This window comes from Sorex fumeus, unplaced genomic scaffold (genome assembly GCF_029834395.1).
Source record: "Sorex fumeus unplaced genomic scaffold, SorFum_2.1 ptg000079l, whole genome shotgun sequence".
Classification (NCBI taxonomy): Eukaryota; Metazoa; Chordata; class Mammalia; order Eulipotyphla; family Soricidae; genus Sorex; species Sorex fumeus.
The window spans coordinates 2,161,885-2,187,412 of NW_026606136.1; the positions used below are offsets into that span (position 1 = coordinate 2,161,885).

Sequence of the window (25,528 nt, forward strand, 5' to 3'; positions counted from 1 at the left end):
TGTGATCCTCAATAGCACTTGTAATTTTGTAAACTGGAGCCACTATAGAGAACAATATGGGTATTTCTCCAAAAAATTAAAAATGTAACTCAGATGATCCAGAAATTCAACTCCTAAGTAGCTATCAAAGAACACATAACAATAAATCAAAAGGATACATTTGATACATTCGCTGCAGCATTATTTTCAATAACTAAGATCTGGAAACAAATGCCTACAACAGATGAATAGATAAAATAGATGTGGTCTAAGTCTAATGGATTGAGTGGACAGGGGGATCCTTGAGACAATGGTGGGAGGAAGTAGGGACTCTTGTGTAGGATATGGCACTGGGATGTTGAATTAGCAAAACCCTATCATTAACATAAATTGTGTTTTTATAAATAATTCTATTAAAATATGTGGATTATATACACAAAGGAATTTTCTATCCAGTTATTAGAAAAGATGAAGTCTTGCTTTTTGCTATAATTGGGATAGAATCAACAGGGGTCATGCTAAATAAAATAAGTACTGACCAGAAGATATCACTTCCTTCAAACGTGTTATGTAAAGAAACAAAGTAAGAAAATAGATAATGATAACCAGTGTGAATATGCTTGTAGAAGACTTGTGTGAGTAAAAGTTTTGGACTCTGATCACAGGTGTTATACGGGAGAGGGAGAGTGGAATAAAAGAGTTAAACAGTCTGTGGTGAATGGATGGTAAAACGTTGGTGGTGGGAGATACAACTTCAATAAAATACAGTTGTAGTGCTCACTTCATTAGCACATATACTAAAATTTGAATGATCCAAAGATTAGCATGGACCCTGTGCAAAAATGGCATATAAAATCATGAAATGTTTATATTTTATACATAAAAAGCAGTTATAATAAGTGAAAGTTCTCTTCCTGAAATTTTATATAGACCTTTGAAATAAAATATAGAAAAGGAGCCAGAGAGATAGTACAGTGGGTAAGGCACTTGCCTTGTATGCGGCCAGCCTGAATTCAATCATAGGCACCCTATATGGTTCTCTGAGCACCACAAGGAGTGATTCCTGATTAGAGATACAGGAGTGAACCCTAAACACAGCCAGATCTCCTAAACAAAGCAAAGCCAAAAAAACAGGAGAAATTGAATTTCAATTACTTATCTTATGTCTATGGCATGTGTTGAAACTAAGCCAACTACACTAGTGTTTCACAAGATACATCACAAATGTTTTAATACTTTGATCACATTCCAAAGATCTTGTCTATGATTAGAGGCAATATGTTCTAAAGTATAATATATAGAATGTCTTCTGACCATTAAATAAAGCAGAATAGGTTATGAATCTGACATTCCTATATTTTTCTGCATCTACCAGATATCATGAATAAATGATAATATAGTGGTGAATCAAAGAGAAATTGTTCTTATAAAGCATATCACCTTAGGCATCTATAGTGTGTTTAATCTACTTATTAGATAATGTACTTAGATATACAGTGCTCCAAGAATTACAGTAAAGGTCGATCCTCATACAGTGAATATTATTTAGAGATTAAAAGAATATAATTGTATATATACATATATATGTTGTTGGGTGTTTATTTGAAGGCTAAAGTCATTACTCCTTAATGAAAGGACAATTGTAGCCTTGAGATGAGTTCAGAGAAAGTAACACTTTTTACTGACAGCCCAGTAGATTATCATGACTTTTTTCACCTAAGCCATCAATATTATGTTTTTTTGCCATCCCCTCTATTTTGATCTAAGTACACAGATGTGAACATTACAAATAAAACAGTTGAAACACAAGTTAAATGCTACTGGCAGAATTTGAACCACTGTAACCTAGGGAGTTGAGAAATCATAAGATCCACAGCATGCGTGAATTCAAATTCATGGTAATATCCAGAAAGTGAGAATTTAGAATGACAGTTCTCTCTGCCATGAATTTATTACTTTATAATAGAGATGTAGGTTAATCCATTTAATTTTGCAGTAATCATGGAATCTAAAGTAGTACTTTCTATGTTGACCCAGTAAATCTAACAATCAAGACTATTGATTCTCACTATATTCTCAATTTACCCTAAGATAGTAAACCCCTCATTATAATAGATCTTGGTTTCTTAGTTAACTAATCTTTAAATAAATAGGACCTCTGAAGATTGTGCTGAATATTTCTAATACCCTGTGGATTAAAAACTAGATGAACATAATACTAGCATAATACTATTGTCACTGCCACTGTCCTCTCAGTAACATTGTGCAACTTGTTGTTACTGTGTTTGGCCTATCGAATACCTCATGGGTAGCTTGCCAGGCTTTGCTGTGTGGGCAAGATACTCTTGGTAGCTTGCCGGGCTCTCTGAGAGGGGGATGATTACATGGGTATTTTGTGGCGGGGGGTGGGGGGTGAACATTGGGTCCAGTAGACAGGCTGTGCTCAAAGCTTACTTCTGCCTCTGTGCTACCAAGTTTCTTACAGGAACTGGTATTTGCAATGGGTCTTACTGTTTGACACATTATAAACATTTTTTTGTCTGACTATTTATAAAAACAACTCAATTCAACTTTGGGTTTTTCTTTTACCAGTATATAAATGATACTTGATTTAGTCCAAAATATACAAATAAGGTAATTACTGGCATAACCGTTAAAAGCAAAAGTATGCATGTTCCATTTGATTTATGGTTTGTACTACCACGGACTTAGGGGAGGAATACTGCTGGGGATTGATGATTTTGCTGCTGTTCCTTTGGGTTCCTTCACACTAAAATGTTTTGAAATCTGAAATTTTCTTTGCCATTTTCATGAGTTATTTAAAGCATTCCTTCTGCACACTTGAGAATGATGAGGGTTTGAGAGTGCCAAGAACCAGCTTCTGCTGACTGGGAGTGAATTCTTGATTTGTAGTTCTCAGAGCTTCCTACCAATATCACATTTTCTTGAGGAATGATAAGAAAGTGTGTGGACTTTAGACATCTTTCACATTGTCTCTTAAAATTCTTAAATATAATAAATATAATTTAAAGTATAATAAAATATAAATAATGCTTTTGGCTTTTGCACTCTGTAGAATCAATCCAAGATTTTTTTTCCATGCTTCTTCACTGTTTCACCAGGACTTGCATTCACAATGCCCCCACCCCCACCCCAAATAAAAACCAACAACAAAAAAGGCCTCAAACCAAGAAGCTGAGTAACTGAGTAATCAAATAAGAAAAAAAATTCTAGCTAGGTGTACTTCTTCAGGAAAATATGACTATTAGCACTGTTCCTTTGAGGATTCTGGCTCCTAGCTTAATCCTTCTACCAGGTACTTAGGAATTGTTTTCAAATTGATCACTTTCTGGTTACCTGTTATCCTTGCTGTCTACCTTGTTTATCTTTTTAATGCAAATGTTTACCTATTTGCAAGGAACATTTCTCTAAGGAACGCTATGAAGCCCCTCACTGTGGTGAGAAAAGGAAGCCTGGCATCTTTAGTTCTGAATACCCAGAGCTTTCTCTTTTGAAATCTACCACTGCATATGCTTTTAAACTAAAATCCAACTGCATGCTCAAAGGGGTTTACATGTCACCATTTATGCTGGATGAGAATTATCTCTCCCTTTTGAATGTTAAATCGTTATCTGCCTTTCATGTGTGTGGAAAGTGCAGCTGTAATTATTGTAAATAATATCTTTCTCTAAGTATAAATTTGGGATGTGGTCAGTTTCATTTTCCTTTTTTTCCTCCAGCAGCTCAAACACTTCAGTTGTCTCACTGTGGGTATTTTCTAAAGTACAGACACAAAAGAGATGGTGAAAATGACAATGTTGTGTTTGATATTTATTCTTTCTCACTGACTTCTATATCAAAACTGTTAAGTTGGAAAGACAAAGGATGCTTCCCCAACTGCTGGCAACACAAAGCTCCTTTGTATTCTGACTCTTCAGTTCCTCTTACATCAACATCAATAAGTATTTTGAGGGAGCGACTGAAATGTCAGTCTTTTCTCAGAGCAATCAAGTCCAGTTTATTTTTTGCTCTGTAATTAAAGCCTGTTTCTGTGAGAAAAGTAAACCAATATCCCAGCAGCCATAGATAAACTGCTATGCTATTTTTAATCTTCAGCAACCCTTTCAACAATATGAACCTTTGAGACTTGCTTTAGTTTTGCATTCTTGAGTTGCCAGGAAAAAAAAAGATGCACTGGAGACAATAGTGGCTAATAGTATTATGGTATTAAATGGTGTTAAATATTTTAAATACTTGGTTTAAACCAACAGTTCTACAAAGGACCTGAATAAAATGGGAAAATTTGATGAATGCAAAACACTCATCCAGAAAGGAAGAAGAGCTTAAAGTTGACTAATGAACATCATTTTTCTTTTAGTACCATCAGATAATCACCTTTGCCCTCACCTATCTCATAGGTTCTACTTATGGACCACTTCACTGTCAGAAAAACAGACACTGGGCTTAGTTCTTCCTTGAATACTAGATTCCTTTTTCTGTATTTAGCTACTAACCACTTTCTCTAGACAAGAGAAAAATAATGCCACCAAATCAGAAAAGCAGCAACCATTTTAGTTGCTTGGATTAGTCAGGGACTCTGTGATTTAATCCTTCACTTGCATTATTGATTATTTAATCAATCAAAGAACAAATTAAGAGGTCTCCTAAACCACGAGGTAGTCTTTCCCCAAATCTATGTGAGTCATTTCCATAAAATTTTAAGATAGTAGGGATTTTTTGTTTTCTGTATAAACCAGGGATTAATCCCGGCTCTATGCTCAGGGCTCATTCCTGGCAGTGCTCCAGGGACCATCTGCAGTGCTAGAGATCATGCCTGGTCTTCCCAAGGCAAGAGTCTTAACCTTTGTACTATCTCTCTGGCCACACATAATAATATTTTGAAATGGTAAGCCTTTTCATTTCAACTCTTCATTTTTTGAAATGTGCTCTCCCTTTAAGCTTCTCTGCTCTAGTTATGGAAAAAAAAAATGTTTAATATGTGAGTATTTGTGAGGGATTTCCCAGGGCCAGCATGCCCCCAATCCCTGACACTTTAATACTGTCCAAGAGGGGCATCGCACAAGTCACAGGCGATTTATATGAAATTTAAAATGCTCTCCTGACCATACTAGAAAAATGAAAGATATGAAATCTACCTGAAATATTATCCATATAACATATTTCAAATATCATCAACATGTTTTCAAAATTAAAAAATATTTAATAATGTTTTACAGAGAGAGGATTGGAAATTGACTATGTAGTATATCATTAAAGCTCATCTCATTTTACATTTGCTATACGTTAAATGCTAAATAGAGACAGAAGACTACTAGCTAGCACTTGAGAAATTAAGTTCTGTAGCTTCACTGGCAGGTGGGTAGACTGAGACGGAATGCACAGGGTTCCAAAGGAGAGACCACACGTGACAATAAATTCAATCCAAATAAGCAGCCCTGGAAACCATCTCCAAACATCTGCAGCAACTGTCCAGGGTAATAAGAATAAGCCAATGACTGCCAGCTTTCCTGTTTCTTCCTCTTTCCATCTTTGCAACATAGGAGAGAAAGTCAAATATGATCCCCAATCAATCCATAAAATGGCCTACATTTAGTTAGCTGCTTCCAGCTTCAAATGTCCACAAATTCCAATATAAGCACTCTCCAAAGCCATTTTATTTTTATTTTATTTTGAGTTTTGAGTGATACCCATCAGTGATTAGGATATACTCCTTGCTCTGCTCTCAGGGATCGCTCCAGAAGAAGTTCAGGGACCATATGGGGCTTGGGGAATAAATCTGTGTTAGCCACATGCAGAGAAAATGCTCTACCCACTGTACTGTTTTTTTTTACCTAACGTAAAAATGAGTTAATTTCTCTTCAGAGAAATCTGAGGGAATTGGTTTCAAATAGTGCCTGCTTAAATGCCTGACCCATTAAAATAGGTTCACAACAGTGAAATCATTTTAGTTTCATTTTTATTTCTTTGGTATTATTATTTTTTTTTTCCCCCTTTATTTTATTTTATTTTTTTAAAGTTGTAGATTTACAATTTTTTGTGCTTTGGTTTCAATTATACAATGATCAGATACCCATCCCTCCACCAGTGCCCATTTTCCACCACCATGGATAATATCCCTCCCACCCCCATCCCCCCATCCCCCCGTCTCTGTGGCAGGGCAATCCCCTGTGTTCTCTCTCTCCTTTTGGGTGTTGTGGTCTGCAAAAGAGGCATTGAGTGGCAAACATGTTCAGTCCATAGTCTACTTTCGACATGCATCTCCCCTCCTGGGAGGATCCTCCAAACATCCTTTATTTGGTGCTCCCTTCTCTATCTGAATAGCCCTTTCCTCTAGGATACCCGGCTGGCCTCTAAGTTATGGAGTAATCCTCCTGGTGCTGATCTCAGCTATTCTTGGGTATTAATCTCATACTTTGTTACTTTATATCCCCCAGATGAATGCAATCTTTCTATGTCTATCCCTCTCTTTCTGACTCATTTCGCTTAGCATGATACTTTCCATATTGTACCACTTGTATGTAAATTTCATGACTTCATCTTTTCTAAGAGCTACATAGTACTCCATTGTGTAGATGTACCAAAGTTTCTTTAACCAGTCATCTGTTCTTGGGCATTCAGGTTTCTTCCAGTTTCTGGCTATTGTAAAGAGGGCTGCAATGAACAAACAAGTGCAGATGTCACTTCGACTATACATTTTTGCCTCTCTGGGATATATTCCCAGGAGTGGTATTGCTGGGTCAAATGGGAGCTCAATTTCTAATTTTTTGAGAATCGTCCATACTGTTTTCCAGAAGGGCTGAACCAGTGGACATTCCCACCAACAGTGAAGGAGTGTCCCTTTCTCGCCACATCCACGCCAGCATCGGTTGCTTTTGTTCTTTTGAATTTGGGCCAGTCTCTGAGGTGTGAGATGGTATCTCATTGTGGTTTTGATCTGCATCTCCCTGATGATTAATGATGTAGAGCATTTTCTCATGTGCTTTTTTGCCATTCGGATTTCTTCTTTGAGAAAGTTTCTGTTCATTTCATTGCCCCATTTTTGGATGGGGTTGGATGTTTTCTTCTTGTGGAGTTTAACCAGTATTTTGTATATCCTGGATATCAACCCCTTGTCAGATGTGTATTCGGTGAATATCCTTTCCCATTCTGTAGACTGTCTTTGTATTTTGGTCACTGTTTCTTTGGAGTTGCAGAAGCTTCTTAGTTTAAGATAGTCCCATTTATCTATCTCTGTTTTCACTTGCTCGGCCAGTGGCGTGGCATCTTTGAAGATACCATTAGCTTCAATGTCATGGAGGGTTTTGCCAACTTTGTCTTCAATGTACCTTATGGTTTCTGGTCTGATGTTGAGGTCTTTAATCCATTTTGATCTTACTTTTGTACATGGTGTTAGGCAGAGTTCTGAGCCTATTTTTTTGCATGTAGCCGTCCAGTGATGCCAACACAATTTATTAAAGAGGCTTTCCTTACTCCACTTCACATTACTTGCACCTTTATCAAAGATTAGATGAGCATATGATTGAGGAGAAATGTCAGTATATTCAACCCTGTTCCATTGGTCTGCAGTTCTGCCTTTGTTCCAGTACCATGCTGTTTTAATTATTACTGCTTTGTAGTACAGTTTGAAGTTCGGGAGGTTGATTCCTCCCATTTTCTTTTTCCCAAGAATTGCTTTAGCTATTCGTGGGGGCTTATTGTTCCATATAAATTTCAAGAGTGTTTGCTCCATTTCTTTGAAGAATGTCATGGGTATCCTTATAGGGATTGCATTGAATTTATACAATGCTTTCGGTAGTATTGCCATTTTGACAATGTTAAGTCTCCCGACCCATGAGCAGGGGATATCTTTCCATTTCCTCATGTCCTCTTTTATTTCCTGAAGTAGCGTTTTGTAGTTTTCTTTGTACAGGTCCTTTACTTCCTTAGTTAAGCTGATTCCTAGGTACTTGATTTTCTGGGGCACACATTCTTCTCAAGCGTACATGGAACATTCTCCAAGATAGACCACATGCTGAGCCACAAAACATGCCTCCATAAAATTAAGAAGGTAGAGATTGTATCAACAATCTTCTCAGACCATAATGCGCTGAAATTAGAAGTAAATCACACACAAAAACAGAAAACTAAATCAAACACCTGGAAATTAAACAGTGCACTATTGAACAACGAGTGGATTAGACAGGAAATCAAAGAGGAAATCAAAAGATTCCTAGAAACGAATGAAAATGAGAACACGAGTTACCAAAACTTATGGGACACAGCAAAGGCTGTGTTAAGAGGAAAGTTTATAGCTCTACAAGCATTCCTCAGGAAGGAGGAGCGAGCACACATAAGTAACCTAACCTCACAGCTTAAGAGCTTGGAGAAGGACCAAAAAAAGGAGCACAACCCGAACAGGAGAAAGGAAATAATAAAACTCAGAGCAGAGATTAATGAGATGGAAACCCAAAAAACAATCCGAAAGATCAATGAAACCAAGAGCTGGTTCTTTGAGAAAATTAACAAGATCGATAAGCCTCTAGCAAAACTCACAAAGAAAGGGAGAGAGAAAACCCTAATAAACCGAATCAGAAATGAAAAGGGGGTCATTACAACAGAAACCACAGAAATTCAGAGGATCCTCAGGGAGTACTTTGAGAAGCTTTATGCCACGGAACATCAAAACCTCGAGGAAATGGATAAATTCCTAGACTCCTACAGACTCCCAAGGCTGAACCAAGAAGACCTGGAATACCTGAACAGACCTATCACCATCAAGGAAATTGAAATGGTAATAAAAAGTCTCCCCAAGCACAAAAGTCCTGGCCCGGATGGATTCACTAGTGAATTCTTCCAAATCTTTAAAGAGGACTTACTCCCAATACTCTTTAAGCTTTTCCACGAAATTGAAATATCAAAAACACTTCCAAACAGTTTCTACGAAGCAAATATCACACTGATACCAAAAGCAGACAGAGATAACACAAAGAAAGAGAATTACAGGCCGATATCCCTGATGAACACAGATGCAAAGATCCTCAACAAACTACTAGCAAATAGAATCCAACTACTCATCAAAAAGATCATACACCATGACCAAGTAGGATTCATCCCAGGGATGCAAGGATGGTTCAACATTCGGAAATCAATCAACATAATCCACCATATCAACAAAAGAAAAGATAAAAAGCATATGATCATATCAATAGATGCAGAGAAAGCATTTGATAAGATCCAGCACCCCTTTATGATGAAAACCCTAGCCAAAATGGGTATAGAGGGGACCTTCCTCAACATAATTAAAGCCATCTACCACAAGCCTACAGCAAGCATCATCCTCAATGGGGAAAAACTGAAAGCCTTCCCTCTAAGATCAGGGACGAGACAGGGATGCCCACTCTCTCCACTGCTGTTCAATATAGTACTGGAAGTACTTGCAATAGCGATTAGGCAGGAAAAAGATATTAAGGGCATTCTTTGGTATTATTGGCGGAGTGGGTGGACCACCTGGAATTGCTGAGGTTTACTCTTGTCTCTGTGTTCAGAGTCGCTCCTGGCATTGCTCAGAGGATCCTATGTGATGTCAGGATCAAACTGGGGTCAGTCACATGCAAGGAAAGCGCCTTACCCCCTTGAACTAACTCTCAGTTCTGAACATTTGAGTTTTGGAAGTTGCTATTAAGCAAAAATAGTTTAAGAAAAATTAAAATGAAATTTATTTTCTTCTATAAGATAAGGAAATTATAAAACTTTTTAGTGATAGAACTTTATTATTTTCAAATCATTTATGATCAGAGCATCCAAAGACCAGGACTGCACTTCTCCATCACAGTGATATTTCAGCTTAAGAATCCCGTGGGGACTCAACAGGGCCCAAATACTTTCACAAAGCTAATCACTCGCACTCCTGCAGAAAAGAGTTACTTGGCAGGTTTCTGTCCAATCTGCTTCAAATTTGATATAAAATTGCACTATTTTTATATGAAATGCACTATTTTTCAGACTCCATTAAAAAAAAGTTTTCTCTCCCTGTAGTTTTGCTTTGAGATCCTATTACCTGACCAGAATCTATATCCCTGCCTTTAAAATTTTGCAATGTAAATACCACCCAAAGAGGAGCATTATATCACCTTACCACAAAGATGAGCTTTTACTTCATCAATCACTAATTGAGAAACTTAGCCACATATTAATATAAATGTCATATCTCTGTGAGACAGGGCTGAAAGCAGCGGTTTTGATTTGGTCATAACTTACATCGCCTGTGAGCCTTGATGTCTGCTATCTCATCCAGGCAGCAAGGCTCTTATCTGGGATGTGAATTTCATTGGAAAGCTGGCTGTCTTGAAAAGGAGAGAGGGGATGAGAAAGAAAAACTAGGCTCAGACAACCAGCGGCATTTTCATTCATCAACTGTTCAGATTAACTCATAAACAACAGAAACATTTTCATGATTGGCTGAAGACACTCTATCGACTGTCCGCTTTTCTTGTCCTTTTGGAGGTAAACCGCGAAGCCAAGGTGACCTCTTGCCAAGTTCTAGGACATGGTTCTTGTCACTTCTCTGCTACATATGCTGACAGACACAAGGGAGTCATTGAAGAGATTTATAATGACAGTTGTCTCCTTTTTCCTGTTGGAGACTTTAATACACATTGATATTTATTGAAATAAAAATAATGATAGGGGCCAGGGAGAGAGAGTTCAGCTGTTAAGATGCTTGCCTTGCACAAAATTGACCCAGCTTAAATTCCTGGCACTACATATGGTCCTCTAAGCACTGCCAGGAGAGATCCCCAAGCACAGAGCAAGGAGTAAACTCTAAGCACAGCCAGTATAAAATAAAATTACAAAGGGATAGAGTAACAGAGATTCCGCCCCACTGCTAAGTTACACATAATGGAAAAGATAATAACTGTGCTCTTTCCTGCCCAGACATATAATCAGGAGCTAGAATAAATGCTTACACCTCACTAATTTCCCATCTCCAAGCTATACAGGACAAGTGCCTTCAAAGTGACGTCATGTCTAGATGAGGGATGTTATAAGGATTAAGATGGGCCCTGGCATGTGAATGACCCTGTTTTGATACCAGCACCAGATAGTCCCCCAAGCATGGCTAGGAGTTGAGCTTAGAACACAGAGCAGTAAGTATCCCGTGAGCATTGCTGGAGTGGCCCCCAAACCTGAAAACAAAACAAAAACAAAAAAGACAAAGCAAAATAATATTATGTTATATGTGATTCAAACACTTCTGGAGAGGCCTGGTGAGATACTAAAGGGATTATGATGTTTGTCTTGCACATGACCATCTCCAGTTCAATCCCCAGAATTCTGCTGTGAGTGATACCTGGGCAAGAACTAGGAGTAAGCCCTGAGCACTACCAGATGTGACCTAAAAAGAAAGAAAGAAACAAACAAAAAACAAACACACTTATTTCTGGGAAGTAAGTGTGCTATGATGTGCCGTAATTATGTGATCTGCAACCATACTGCTAAACCCATTTGGCATTTAACTTGCCTTTCTTGGCGTGTCACTGAAGACTTCAGGGATTTCGCTTCAAATCCCCCATGTTAAAGCCTTCTGTTAGCACCTCCATCTTCAGATATTCTCCAGCTAGAAGCATTTATACCCTATCTGTATTTTATTATCATTTCAAATTTGTTCCTTTGACGGATTCATACAGAATAATACAGAAAACCTTCGTAACAAGCTCTAAGACTCTCCTTTCTTACTGATGAAGAAACCATGCTATACAGTAGTTAAGCAACTTGTGCCAAAATTCTCATGAAAGACAGGTTTCAAATCCAGCAGTTTGACTAGAAAATCTGAGTTTATAACCACCTACTGCTTTCAGGGGTCCAAGCTTCTCTTTTCTATATCTTTATATTCCTATACCCTAGCTGAAGCGTGGCTCATAGGGACGCCGAATGAGTATTAAATAAATTTGGGGATAACACTGAAGTCTTGAGGCAGGATTCATTGAGGCAGAGGCATTAATGCTGTCTCAATCTTCAACGTTTATTAAGGGTTATATTCTCTCAGAAACTGACCTGGTCTCTCCCCCTCTTCTTCTTCCAGCTCTCTCTCTCTCTCCTCTCTCCTTTGGCTTCTCCATCTCTGCCCACCCCTGGATTATCAGTGAAGTTAAAGTGATAACAGTATTGTGAACATATCCCTTAATTCTAATTTATTTAATCTCTTTTCTTATCCTGACCTTAGTTATATCTTCCAGCCCTCTTTCAGTTTCCAAATGAAATGTGAAACCTCTAGGTACTAGACAATGAAAAGAACGTGATCAGCTAGCCATACTCAATCATGGTGCTTTCTGGGAAAGCCTGCCATGTGTAAATCACCTTAATTCAGGGTCAGTCATAATCTTTAGGAATGTGATGGCTAAAATAGGCCAAGTCACCATGGTGTGATCCTAGCTCTGAATCCGATCTCCTCCAAGTGGAACAGTAAATTCTTTTTGCTTCAAATCTCCTGTCTGCAGCTAAAATGGATTTTATTCTCCTTAGCAGACTTTGCAAATCAAAACAGAAGAAACAGACGTATAGTATTAATAGTTTCAACACTAGGAAAGTAGGAAAGTAAGGATCCAGAACTTGGGGTGGATATTCAAATTGCCTTTTCAACCTTTTTTCTGACCATGCTTCCCTCTCAATCTTTTTTCTTTCCTATTGCCCCCTTGTCCTTTCATTTGTCCCCTAGTCTTGGGACATGGCCCACACACCATGTGGCACTCAGTTGAGGAACACTGGCCAAAAGGTCAAGCACTTTCCCGTAATTCAGACACAATTAAGGAAACAGAGAGGAGGAACTTAAGGAGCGTCATCACTGGTTCATTAGTACTAGGATACAATGATGAATAAAACAAGTCTGTGATTTCAGGGAGCTCATAATCTATCAAAGAAAACAGACTCTTTCTAAATGTATAAATCACTGAAATAGACATTTTATACCTGCTATATGAATAAGTATGTTAAACACTGGCTACATAATTTGCAGTGCCCAGTGCAAAATAAAAATGAGGAATCATAATTAAGATTAAGAATTCAAAATACAGGAGATCAACCACAAGTCCCTTGAGTTATTCAACAATGAAGACAACCTAGAGACAAGAAAAAAGAGGTAAAAATGTGATTTGGGTGCAGAAATCATACAGTACTGATTCCTGAAGACTGACTAGGATTTGATTCACAGGAGAGGAAGGAATATATTTTGGTCAATAAAAGGGAATGAATGAAATAACTCTGTGTGTGTGTGTGTGTGTGTGTGTGTGTGTGTGTGTGTGTGTGTGTATGAGCAGATTTTAGAATCTCTGAGGATAAGAAGCAATTGAGTCACAGTACAGTGTCTTAAGACTGAGGGGGGGCTTAGACAGAGATACATCTGCAGAGGGAAATTAAAGCCAGAGTATCAAGGACATAATGAGATGAACCCATGAAGGAAGTAGGCAAATCATACTTAATTATAGTTTCACCATCTATCTCTTATGCACTCAGTTGAGTGACAATATTTCTGTTTTTTTTAATGTTAAAATTGAAAATTAACTTACTTGAGTCAATAATTTTTAAAAAATTACGTAAATATGTCATTTTCTGCCAGAGAAACAATATAGTGGGTCAGGGGCTTGCCTTGCATATACCAATCAGGGTTTAATCGCAGCACCCCATATAGTCTTCTGAGCCTGAGAGGGGTGATCTCTGATTGCACAACCAGGAGTCCTGAGCAGTGCCAGATGTGGACCCAAAACCAAAATAATTAAATAAGTAAATATGCCACTTCCCCTCACTCAGATTGTTTCAGAATGAAAAATGAAAAAGCTAGGGTCTAGATAAATGGTTTTGAAACCGAGCTGTGAGGACGTGTCAGGTGAGAATTAGGGCAGAGCCAAGTAGGCCTCAGCCACCATACCCTGAAACTACTGCAGCTTTCTTTTGATCTTCATTATAATCTATTAATAGAAATAAATATGCATGTGTTTTATACATGTACCCAGATACATATATGAATATATGTAAACGCATGTATGACAAATAACATTATATAAACTGTTGTTAATCTATGTTATGCTTTAATATCATAACATATAATTACCATATATTATGTATTCACTAAATGCCTCCATTTTCACTTCTGAAAAATAGGACGTTCAATAATATATAAATTATGGGCTTGTGTGGAGATAAAATGTCTAAAGTGTTATTAACATACTTAAAAGCATGTCAGGAACAGAGCAAGCATTTCCACATTTTAGTTCTTTTTCATTAACCAGAATCTAGCTGAAGAAGTCAGGAATATGTTTTTTGTTGTTGTTGTTTGTTTACTACAGTCTTCCCAACATGTAGAACCATGCTGGCACTTAACAGATGCTTCCTGTATTTGCTGAGTATACGAATGAATAGGGTCTGTGATGTAATACTTTCTAGGCCAATATTTGAGATACAAAAGTAAACAAAACAAGCATGGACCTGGATCTTGTAGATATTAAGCATGTAAACATATAAAGATTAATGCGATTTGTGCTTAGTGTTTTATTAGGATTGCTGACAAGGTTTGCTTTGAAGAAATAGTCCTGACTTAAAATTGTCATCTTTTTCTACTAAGAAAAAGAAAGAGAAAATGAGAGATTTTCTAACAAATAGCAGGGAGTGACCTTGCTAAGACTGGACGACTGGAAAATTAAATAGAAATATTTCTGTTTTATAAAAAAAAATCTTTTCAAGATTTATAGAGATAGTGCAGTGGGTAAGTGCTTCTCTTGCATAAAGTTGATCTGGGTCTAATCTCCAGTATCCCATATGATCTTACATGCCCACCAGGAGTGATCCCTGAGCCAAGAGCCAGAAGTAAGATTTGAGACAGCTGGGTGTGTCCCCCAAATAAACAAATAAAACAAAACCAAAAAAAATAAATCTTTTCCCAAAGAAATTGTATTACCTTTAATCCTACTGTGTCACTAAGGGAAGTGAAGGAGGAAGAGTCGGACCTCTTCTTAAGGAGCTGACTGAAAAATCACATGATGACACATTGATAAAATAGCAATAAGATTTATCCTCCACTCATCTCTTCTAAGAGCAAAGCCATTCCTAAAGAAATAGTATGAATGGATTCAACATATTCTGATTTTGATTCTCTTTAAAGAATAAAATATAAATGAAAGATGAGTTTACCACAGAGAACTAAGAAAATCCTTAGAATGGAGCAATGGGGTAAGTGACAAGTCTTGCTTGCTTAAAGTTAAGGACACTAAAGAGATGTTAGGAGGCTGGAGCGATAGCACAGTGGGTAGGGCATTTGCCTCGCACGTGGCCGACCTGTGTTCGATTCCCAGCATCCCACATGGTACCCTAAGCACCACCAGGAGTAATTCCTGAGTGTATGAGCCAGGAGTAACCCCTGTGCATCGCCAGGTGTGACCCAAATAGCTCTTCACAGCACAGTAGCACTGTCGTCCCTTTGGTCATCAATTTGCTTGAGCGGGCACCAGTAATGTTTCCATTGTGAAACCTGTTGTTACTCTATTTGGCATATCGAATACGTCACAGGGAACTTTCCAGGCTCTGCTTTGCGGGTGGGATACTCTCGGTAGCTTGCCGGGCTCTCCAAGAGGACGGAGGAATCAAACCCAGGTCTGCCACGTGCAAGGCAAGCGCCCTACCCATTATGCTATTGCTCCGGCCCAGCCAAAAAGCAAAAGCAAAAATAAAAGTGACCGTGGATCTCTAAGTGTTAGGAGAGATCAACATTGTATGGTCACAAATGGACTAACAAACACACCTGAGGACACTTTTGGTTGCCTAGTAGGCTGAGTATTATCTCAGCAATAGCATTCTTTGAATTCATAAGGTATACCAGACAACTATATTTATTTGTCAGTATCAAAGTTGCATAATCATTTCAGCCTACAAGGGCAAGCAAAAGTAAAATCAAGATTCCTGGGACAACTGTTACTCACCCATATAGCTCGAACATGTTCATTTGCTTTCTAAGTGAATTGCTTATTTTATGGCATAAGCAGTAAGAGTTTTCTTAAAATTAGTTTAAATCGACCTTAATAGGAAACATGTCACACAACAGTCTTTTTCTCCAAATGAATATTTCACTACATAGCACACAGTCTATGCAATTAGGCCCCAAATTAAAGAACATGCAACAATTAACATATTTCATTCTTACTGGTTCCATCCTGTGCTGCCTACATTTGGGGAAGGGGGAACTGTTTAGTTTCTAAGGAAATCTTTTGAGTAATGTTATCTTTCCAACAAAGGAATTCTTATCTTCTTTAAAGCATGTAATTGTGTACTAAACAAAGTGGGAGAAAATGCCTTTCCACTCACATTTCTCCCCAAGCAGAGACTATGCATGATGAAAATGAGATTGAGGAGATTTATGTCTGCTGGGCTGGCAGTCATTTTATATTTACTTGGACTATGCGATTGAAATCAAATCTGAGGCTCTCTATCCAGGGATGTGTTATTTGTTATCTAAATAACTATGTGTGAGCAAATCAGATGTGGATAAGATGTTTCCATTATCATCATGTGTGTTAGCTCTGATTCATGAGGTCCTAACTTCATCTAGACTAGCTTTATCAAAGCTGCTGTTTTTTGGGTTTTTTTCTGTATTTGCTCAGGCAAGGAGAGAGATTCTGTTCTTATTAGTTTCTAAAACAGCAATAACAAAGCAAAACTTTTATAAAAGAAAACCAGGAAGTGCATTTTGTGTATAGTCTTTGTTAACAGGTAAACCAGCGCTTAATAAATAATTAAGGAGAAATACAGAGAAGAATTCGTATAGAAGCAACAGGAATTTGTTCTGTTCATGCACAATGCAAGTATCATTTTCTAAAATGCCAAATTGAAGATGATTTTTTATTTCCATTCTTTTTTCTGGAATCTCTTGTCCAGTTACTTATAAGACTATTAAGGTCGGAAAGAATAAGGAAAAAAAATGTGATTCAACTATTTTTATTTTCATACAACTTCATGGACTCTTTAATCTTAACGGACTAACAGAACAACACATTTTAACTAACCGTTATGGTATAAACCAAGGGTGGAGTTTTCGAGGATGATTTGATATATTTTAGACAAAATAATTTTTTTCAGAATATATTTAACAAATGCAACAGGGATCTTTTAAGGGTAACTGTCTGGCAAGGACAGCCCTGAGACTGGGCAGAGCTTTGATCACTCTCAAAGCTACCAGGAATAAATCCTACTCCTTTTGTAAAGCAACTCAAAGTGCTAGGAAGGAAGATCCAGCTGGCAAAGACTAGGTCTTGTGGCTGCTTTATCCTGCTATAAATTAATGTGGAGAAGGAGAATATTCTCTGTTTACATTTTGTATTGGGAAGAAAGCTCTGTGTTCTTACAAGCCCGTGTAAGTGGAGTGTTGTCATCCAAATGGGAAAAGGAATTATAAATTGGAGTCCCTTCCAATGACAAAGGTTTGCTACTATCTCTGTATTGCTAATTTTATTTAAGTAGCAGAGTATACGTTTTGTAAATTTAAAAAATTAAGTGGAATATTTTTTCATTCTTGGGGTTTGTTATTTATTTGAGGGAGGACCCACTCTTGTACTCAGTGGGAACAAGGAGCACTAGCAAGCATTAACCCCTGCTGCATGGATAAGAGGGTTATATGCTTGGGCCCAGGAGTGGGGTGGTGTTCAGCTCAGTCTCAGTGGTATTGGGGAACACCAGGGAGATGATGCTTGACAGTGTTAGGGGATGTGTGCAGTACTAAGGATTAAACATGGAACCTCAGACCTATCCAGCTCTTTGAGCTATTTTTTTCTCATTGTAATCAATCTTTTGGAACTAATTTTATATGTAACAGAAGATAAAATTAGAAGAATTTTTCATCATTCACTAAAATGTATTAGCTCTCAGATTGATAAGTATTTTTAAAAGTCTTACTCCCTCTATTAACTTCCAGCTCCAAAATAGCATGCTTATTTCAAAATCTATATCTTGAATATCCAAGAAATCTAGTGTGGATGGCTTCCCTCCAGCTTTATTGGCTTCCTTATCCCCTGCACATTTCAATATATGAAACAGAAATTCATAAACTCAAATTTTTAATCTTTTGTTTATAGGTGCTTGCTTGTAACTCACTTGAAACATATAAAAGCGTATAAGCAGAAGTCAACCAGAAAGCTTCCAGTTTTTTTTTTAACTAAAAGTATAGACGAAGGCTCAGCCCTGCTCCTCACTTTCATCTACTTGTTATCTTAAACATATTTAATGATACATAAAGCAGAAATAAAAATATCAGCCACAAGATAAAAAATATCAAATAATTGCTAGATGTTAGTCCCAAAATAACAAAAGGCAGATTTCAGTTCAACATTCCTGAGCATGTGATACTTCACATCCAGATTCAAACTCCTTGCTTTAATGTAAAATTAAACTTTTCCCCCCCTTTTTTTTTGGTGGTGGTGATAGGTGTATGATCCATTGTTGTCAAGCTCTCAGTTACATGTGGCAGAAAGCTAACCTAAATGACATCATGTTTTTAACCTCTATTCATAATTAAATGTCTTAAGTAACCGGTTCAATGTTGTTGAGTGTCAACATCTAGCTGATACTTTGACAAAAGAGATATAACCCATGTTTTCGAGGGAGAATGGTGAACATGAGAGATGTAACAACCACAGTGGAGTAAATTTTAAAATAGAATAATGTTTCTGAGATCTGAGAACATGGCTAAAAAGTAATAATTTTGTATGATCTGTTAGGACTATATTTAGTAAAAGGGAATCATTTAGTGAAAACAAGTTGTAGCCTCTAGTAATAGAGCAGAAATAATTGATAGGCTACAATGGACATTATTATAAAACATTTTTGCTTATATTTAATGAGAATGACATTATATGGCAGCCTTTTTAATAACAATCTTATTTCATTTTAGAAATAGTGTTTTGAGGTTGGAAGGGTGAGATGAATGAAATAACAAGGATATTATTGGTGGAGGGGCTTATGTACTTTGTCAGTGGTAAGATGTGATAATATCGAAACCAGAAATCTCGCCCGCACGGCAAAGCCTGGCAAACTACCCATGACATATTCGATATGCCAAACACAGTAACAACCAAGTCTCACGATGGAGACGTTACTGGGCCCGCTCGAGCAAATCGATGAACAACAGGAGGACCGTGATGCACAAGTATAATTAAAATGTGCTTCTTGAAAATGAAAAATAGGGTCTGCAGAAAAAGCACAGTGGATAGGATTCTTGTCATTGCCGATCCAGGTTCAGTTACTGACATTCCATGTAGCCCCCTGAGCCCTGCCAGGAGTAACTCTGGAATGTATAGCCAGGAAATACTCTTGATCATTTCCACGTGTGATGCCCAAACAAAAGAAATAGTAAAAATAAAATAAAAACAACAGTAGCAAAAGCAATTAAAATTTGAGAATAAACTACAAATACAAAGGAGAGAGTGTTTTCAAAAGAAAAAATATACTACAAAATTTTCCGGTTTGGGGGAGCTTCTTGTTTGTAAAGTGATTATTTATCACAAAAGCTCCATTGTAGGTGTTCAGTCTCAGAAGGTAGAAAAGAGGCAGGCAGGGAGGGAGGAGGGGAGGGAGGGAGGGAGGGAGGGAAGAAGGAAGGAAGGAAGGAAGGAAGGAAGGAAGGAAGGAAGGAAGGAAGGAAGGAAGGAAGGAAGAAGGGAGGGAAGGAGGGAGGGAGGGAGGGAGGGAAGCAAGGAAGGAAGGAAGGAAGGAAGGAAGGAAGGAAGGAAGGAAGGAAGAAGGAAGGTTGGTTCATAAGTGGATTTCATTCTATGCCAATAAATTTTGTTAAAAAACAGTTTGGACTTGGCACATTTTCATACTTTTTTAACTTCTGCTCTTGTGCAATGAATTGTGTTCTTTATTTTCACAATAAAATATTTATCCTATTATTCATATCAAATGCCTATCTAATGAGTCCAGAGAGATAGTACACTGGGTAAAGGTATGACTGACCTGTGTTAATCCTCAGAACCCCAATGGTCTCTTGAACTTACCAGGAGTGATCTCAGAGTGCCGAGCCAGAAGTAAGCTCTGAGCACTGCTGGAAATGGCCCCAAGAAACAAACAAAACAAAAGGTACCAAAAAATCAAATTACTGTTTGCAACCTGAGAGGCAAAAGAAATAAAATGTCTTTTCATTCATTATAATTTTAATTTCAAGCCTGCATTCTGATAGGTTTTAAAGACTTCATCTGTCCAGGTTTATCTCAACTTATTTATAATAAATGTAAGATTGTATCATTGATTCTAGAGATTTCTTCATCCTTCCTCGGGTTATATCTGTTCTTCAAAAGGCTCCTATAGTGTCATGCATCAGGGATAGAGTAATTGGTCTCTTGCTTTCATCTGTTCACTAACCTAAACATTGCTCTGGGTTGTGCTTATTGATCTACAATGTGCTTCCAGTTTTAATATAGGTTTTATTTTTATTTAAACATAGTAAGACCAACAGATTGAGAGGTAACAGCCATTATAAGGATAGTTTGCTATCTGTGGCCAATTAAGTTGCCCATACTCTTTTCTTCGTCTTGGGGCCTGTGTGCAGAGGCTGCAAACAGCAGCCTCCGTGTTAGAGTACACAGCCAGTGGCTCCAAGGACCCTAGGAGATAGTTATTTCTGGTGGCCATTTATATCTTCCCCTATGCTGTCCCCAATTATAGGCTCCAAGAGGCATGCAGGGGACCTTTGGAAAGACTCAGGACACGTTTCCCAGGGTTTATTCATGATCATCCACATCATAAAGTTGAAGAACAAATAGCATGTGATTGAGATTCTACATAAGCCAAGTACAAGTTCTCAGACAGCCTGAAGGTCCGAGATATGGATAAAGCCCAAGAAAGAAGGGCTTTACCAAGTTTAATATGAATGAATTTGAAGACACAGTGGCCAAAAATTGGCTCATCCCAGATGGTTGTAGGACCTCTGGAGAAATGTCAGGCACTGTATTCTCAAGAATCTCAGAGCTGCCTCTCCTCAATCCCCTTTTCCCAATCCATTTCACCCAAATAAACTCTGCTTCCATCAAAAAATAATATATTGACTTCACTGTGGTTTGAGGGGAAAAAACTGAGGTGAGTTACGTGGATTTATTACTGGCTAGTTTAATAAGTTTGGGGCTAGAGTATAGTACAGTGGGTTGGGTATTTGCCCTGTACACGATTGATCCAGGTTTCATTCCTGGCACCCCATGTGGTCTGCCAAGCCCACCAGGAGCAATCTCTGAGTGCAGAGTGAGAAACAAATCAGGAGAACCACCAGGTGTGACCCCCAAACAAAGTAAATAAATAAACAAATTCAAAAGACTCTGGATGTAGAATCTCCCTCTAGTTTTCTGGTACTTAACTACGGTACTATATGATGACTCAGAATGAGAGAATCATTAAGGAAGGTATATGAGTTATATGTTCATTAGCTTGCATTTTTAAACCAGTCAACTATACTGGAAAATTGGTTATTAGCTCCAAAAATTGGTTAAACAGACAGGGATAACCTCTCCAGGATCAAAGCATCAAAAAATGAAAAACATGACTAATACATCCCCCTCTTCAGATTGCAATGCCTTAAAAACATCTGCAGGCTGATGAAACTTTTGTTCATGAAATGAAAATTCTTTGATATTTCTGCCATCCCTCTGACTCAAATTAACTGAAGAGCAAGCAGTAATTTGCATAGTCATCTCAACTTCTCTGTTCAGGACAGAGGAGACAGACAATAGTAGCTGTCTCTGCAAACTTCAGTTATGAAACAAGGAACCAATCAAACCTATGATCAAATCTCCTAGACATCAAAACGTCTAAAGTCCTAGCCCCTGAGTATCAGGTGGAGAGAAGATTTATACAGGACCCCATCCCACATCTACTCAGTTGTACGAAATGTTGCCTTCCCCTAGCTTAATACTTTTATTCAGTCTACAGAAATGAAACCTTTCTAGAAATGAGGAAGGAAAATAGGTGTTAAAAAACTAACTCTTGCCAACTTCACATTCTTTCTTATTTAGTTTTTAGTGCATAAACTTTATGCCCTGGGGCTGGAGAATAGCGCAGCGGGTAGGGTGTTTGCCTTGCACACAGTCAACCTGGATTCGATTCCCAGCATCCCATATGTTCCCCAAGCACCGCCAGGTGTAATTCCTGAGTGCAGAGCCAGGAGTAACCCTTGTGAATCGCTGGGTGTGACCTAAAGAAAGCAAAAACCAAACAAACAAAAAAACCCTTTATGCCCTGAGGGGGGCAAGTGAGAGCACTCACCACCCCAAGAGACCCAGCCCTGGCAGCCTAAAACCCTAAAACCTCCAGAACTCAACCACCACCACACTCACATCCACACTCCACATACTCAGGCCGAGCATCACCCTTAAGTGAACCTATTCCTGAACACTTCATACAACACTCTACCCATACTCCAAGAGTACTACACCACATTTTGATGGGGTTCAAAATAGGAAGCAATCAATCTGGGAGAGAAATATTTTTTCACATATTTGTGTGTATATATATATTGGCTGAAGTATATATATATATATATATATATATATATATATATATATATATTGGCTGAAGCAATAGCACAGCGGGTAGGGCGTTTGTCTTGCACACAGCCAACCTGGGTTCAATTCCTTTGTCCCTCTCAGAGAGCCCTGCAAGCTACCCAGAGTATCCTGCCCCCACGGCAGAGCCTGGGAAGCTCCCTGTGGCATATTCAATATGCCAAAAACAGTAACAACAAGTCTCACAATGGAGAGGTTATTTACTGGTGCCCACTCAAGCAAATCGATGAACAATGGAGGACAGTGCTACAGTGATATATATATATATATATATATATATATATATATATATATATCTTGATCACTTGATCACTTGACTTCCCGTTAGTCGTTGATTCGCTCGAGCGGGCACCAGTAATGTCTCCATTTGTCCCTGTCACGTGCTACCATAGCCCAATGGCTTCTGTTCGTTCTAGGAACACGAAGAGCCTCAAACCGATCATTCATGATCTTGATGAAGAAGTCTGACCATGTGGTAGGTGGGCGGCCATGTGGTCTTTTGACATCCCATGGAATCCAGTCAGTAATGGCTCTAGTCCAGCGGTCGTCTCTAAATCTCATTACGTGACCAGCCCATCTGATTTTTGACACCTTGGCAAACGAGACAGCGTCCCTGATTCTTGATCATCAACAGAGGTCGAAGCTCCGGATTCTTTCTCTCATTTGAGTGAAACGTGATACTCCAAGCATAGCTCTTTCAATTCCTCTTTGGGAGACCTGAATAGCATTCTTATCCTGTTTGCACAGGGTCCGGGTCTCTGAGGCATATGTTAATGCAGGAAGAACAGTGGAATCAAAGAGATGTGCCCAGAGCCAGAGGTTCTTCCTCTTAGGTATTTCTTCGATGCTCTTGAAGGCGTTCCAAGACGCTCTCTTCCTCCTGCGCAGCTCAGGTGCCAGGTCATTTGTCATGTTGACTTCTCGACCTAGGTACACATAGCTGTTGCGTTTGGAGATGGTCGTTCTATTGAAAGCAAATGGGGCATCAGGAACGAGGCTGTTTCTCATAAACATTGTTTTTGTAAGATATATATATATATATATATATATATATATATATATGCACACAAGACTCAACTTCTAACAACATGTTAGTGATCTCTCATAGAAGGGCTTAATGAACCCTGGGTGGAATACAACAATCCTCACTCCCTTTTTTCTAAGGATACTTTTTTGTAGCATTTTTAGCGGTTTTTCATAACAACAAAAATATATTATTTCAGTTCTGCTTTGGGGCAGGGAGTGGGGTTCATGCTGGAAACGCCCAAAAATAAGGTGGTGGGAAGGTGTAATGGTGGTGTGATTTTCAAACATTAATTAATTAAATTAAGTTATATTAATTTAACTTAATTTTGGGGCTGGAGTGACAGCACAGTGGGTAAGGCATTTGCCTTGACGCAGCTGACCCAGATTCGATTCCTTCGCCCCTCTCAGAGAGCTGGCAAGCTACCGAGAGTATCTCGTCTACACGGCAAAGCCTGGCAAGCTCCCTGTGATGTATTCTATATGCCAAAAACAGTAAAAAGAAGTTTCACAATTTGTTGTGAAACGTTACTCGTGCCCGCTCAAGCAAATTGAGAGGACAGTGCGACTGTGCTATATTAATTTAATTAATATTAAATGTAAAGAAATGTTGTGAACTACTTTACAAAAGAAAATGTTATGAAAAAAACAACTTTATACCCTGTGTCCCTTAGGGTACAGGTTTTAAAAAGCAAAACCAGTGCTATCCAAATTCATCTCTTTCCTTCTTATACTGCTCTCTAACACAATATTTAAACGTTTGGTATGACAAAACCTCATTTTAACCGTTTTTTTTTTGTTAACATTTTGCAATATCTCAGAGGAAGAGCTCTGGGAAGAAGAAATACATTAGTTAGTATAAGAGAATATTTTAAAGGGCCAGAGAGATAGTCCGGGGTTGAGGTTTTTGCCCCTTGCCCCTTTGATCCTAGGTTCCCTCAGAACTGCCAGGAGTGGTACTTGCACACAGAGCCGAGGTAAAGCCTGAGCAGAGCTAGATGTGGCCCCCAAACCTATCTATCTATCTATCTATCTATCTATCTATCTATCTATCATATATCTATCATATATCTATCTACCTATCTATTCTTAGGACTCAACTTATATCCACTGATACTTATCTTACCCAACTTTCCCCTAGAACACTTTTCTGGAATGCTGGCTCTCCTGTTATCCTGGACCCTCTCACCCTGTTCATGCTTGGTTAATTCTTCATTCCTTGCCTTCCTTGATTGGTCTTCAAGGCTTCCATTGTTGAATTAGTGTACCAGAGATGCTAATATGAAAAAGAAATTTCTGCCCTGGGCAAAATTATGAGAACTATTGGAAAAGTTCACCCAATAAAATCTCTTTCTTTATTATGTAAATTTTGACATCTAGATGGAAAGTAGTCTATTTTTTTTTTTTTGCTTTTTTGGGTCACACCCAACAATGCACAGGGGTTCCTCCTGGCTCTGTGCTCAAGAATTACCCCTGGCGGTGCTCAGGGGACCATATGGGATGCTGGGAATTGAACCCGGGTCGACCGCATACAAGGCAAACGCCGTACCCACTGTGCTATTGCTCCAGCCCCAAAGTAGTCTATTCTTAATCTTACAACATCAAGAGACTTCATGGTTACTTTGTTTGTTTTGGAGCCACACCCAGTGATGCTAGGGGCTTACTCCTAGCTCCACATTTAGGGATTACTCTTGTCAGAGGCTCAAGGGACCTATGGGTGCCAAGGATTAGACCAGGGTTGACAATGTGCAAGATAAGCACCCTACCTGCTGTACAATTACTCTGACCCCAGCACATGAAGGGGCTTCAGACATCAAAATGAGGCAAGGGTCCAGGGAGAGGATGCATGTGGTGGAGCACATGCCTAGCATGTGCAAGGCTCTCAGTTTTGTACTACATAGCCTCCTTGATTACCACTGATGTGGCCCTACCGGTCCCTAGAA

General features: G+C 38.5%; 1 non-coding gene and 1 pseudogene across 1 annotated transcript; both read left to right on the forward strand.

Annotated features, from left to right (window-relative positions):
• Positions 1–752: 752 nt before the first annotated feature.
• LOC130038798 (U6 spliceosomal RNA) lies at positions 753–856 on the forward strand. Its single transcript, XR_008794787.1, has one exon. It is a non-coding gene; the product is annotated as a U6 spliceosomal RNA (small nuclear RNA).
• A 19,649-nt stretch (positions 857–20,505) lies between these two features.
• LOC130038801 (uncharacterized) lies at positions 20,506–20,628 on the forward strand (annotated as a pseudogene).
• Positions 20,629–25,528: the final 4,900 nt, after the last annotated feature.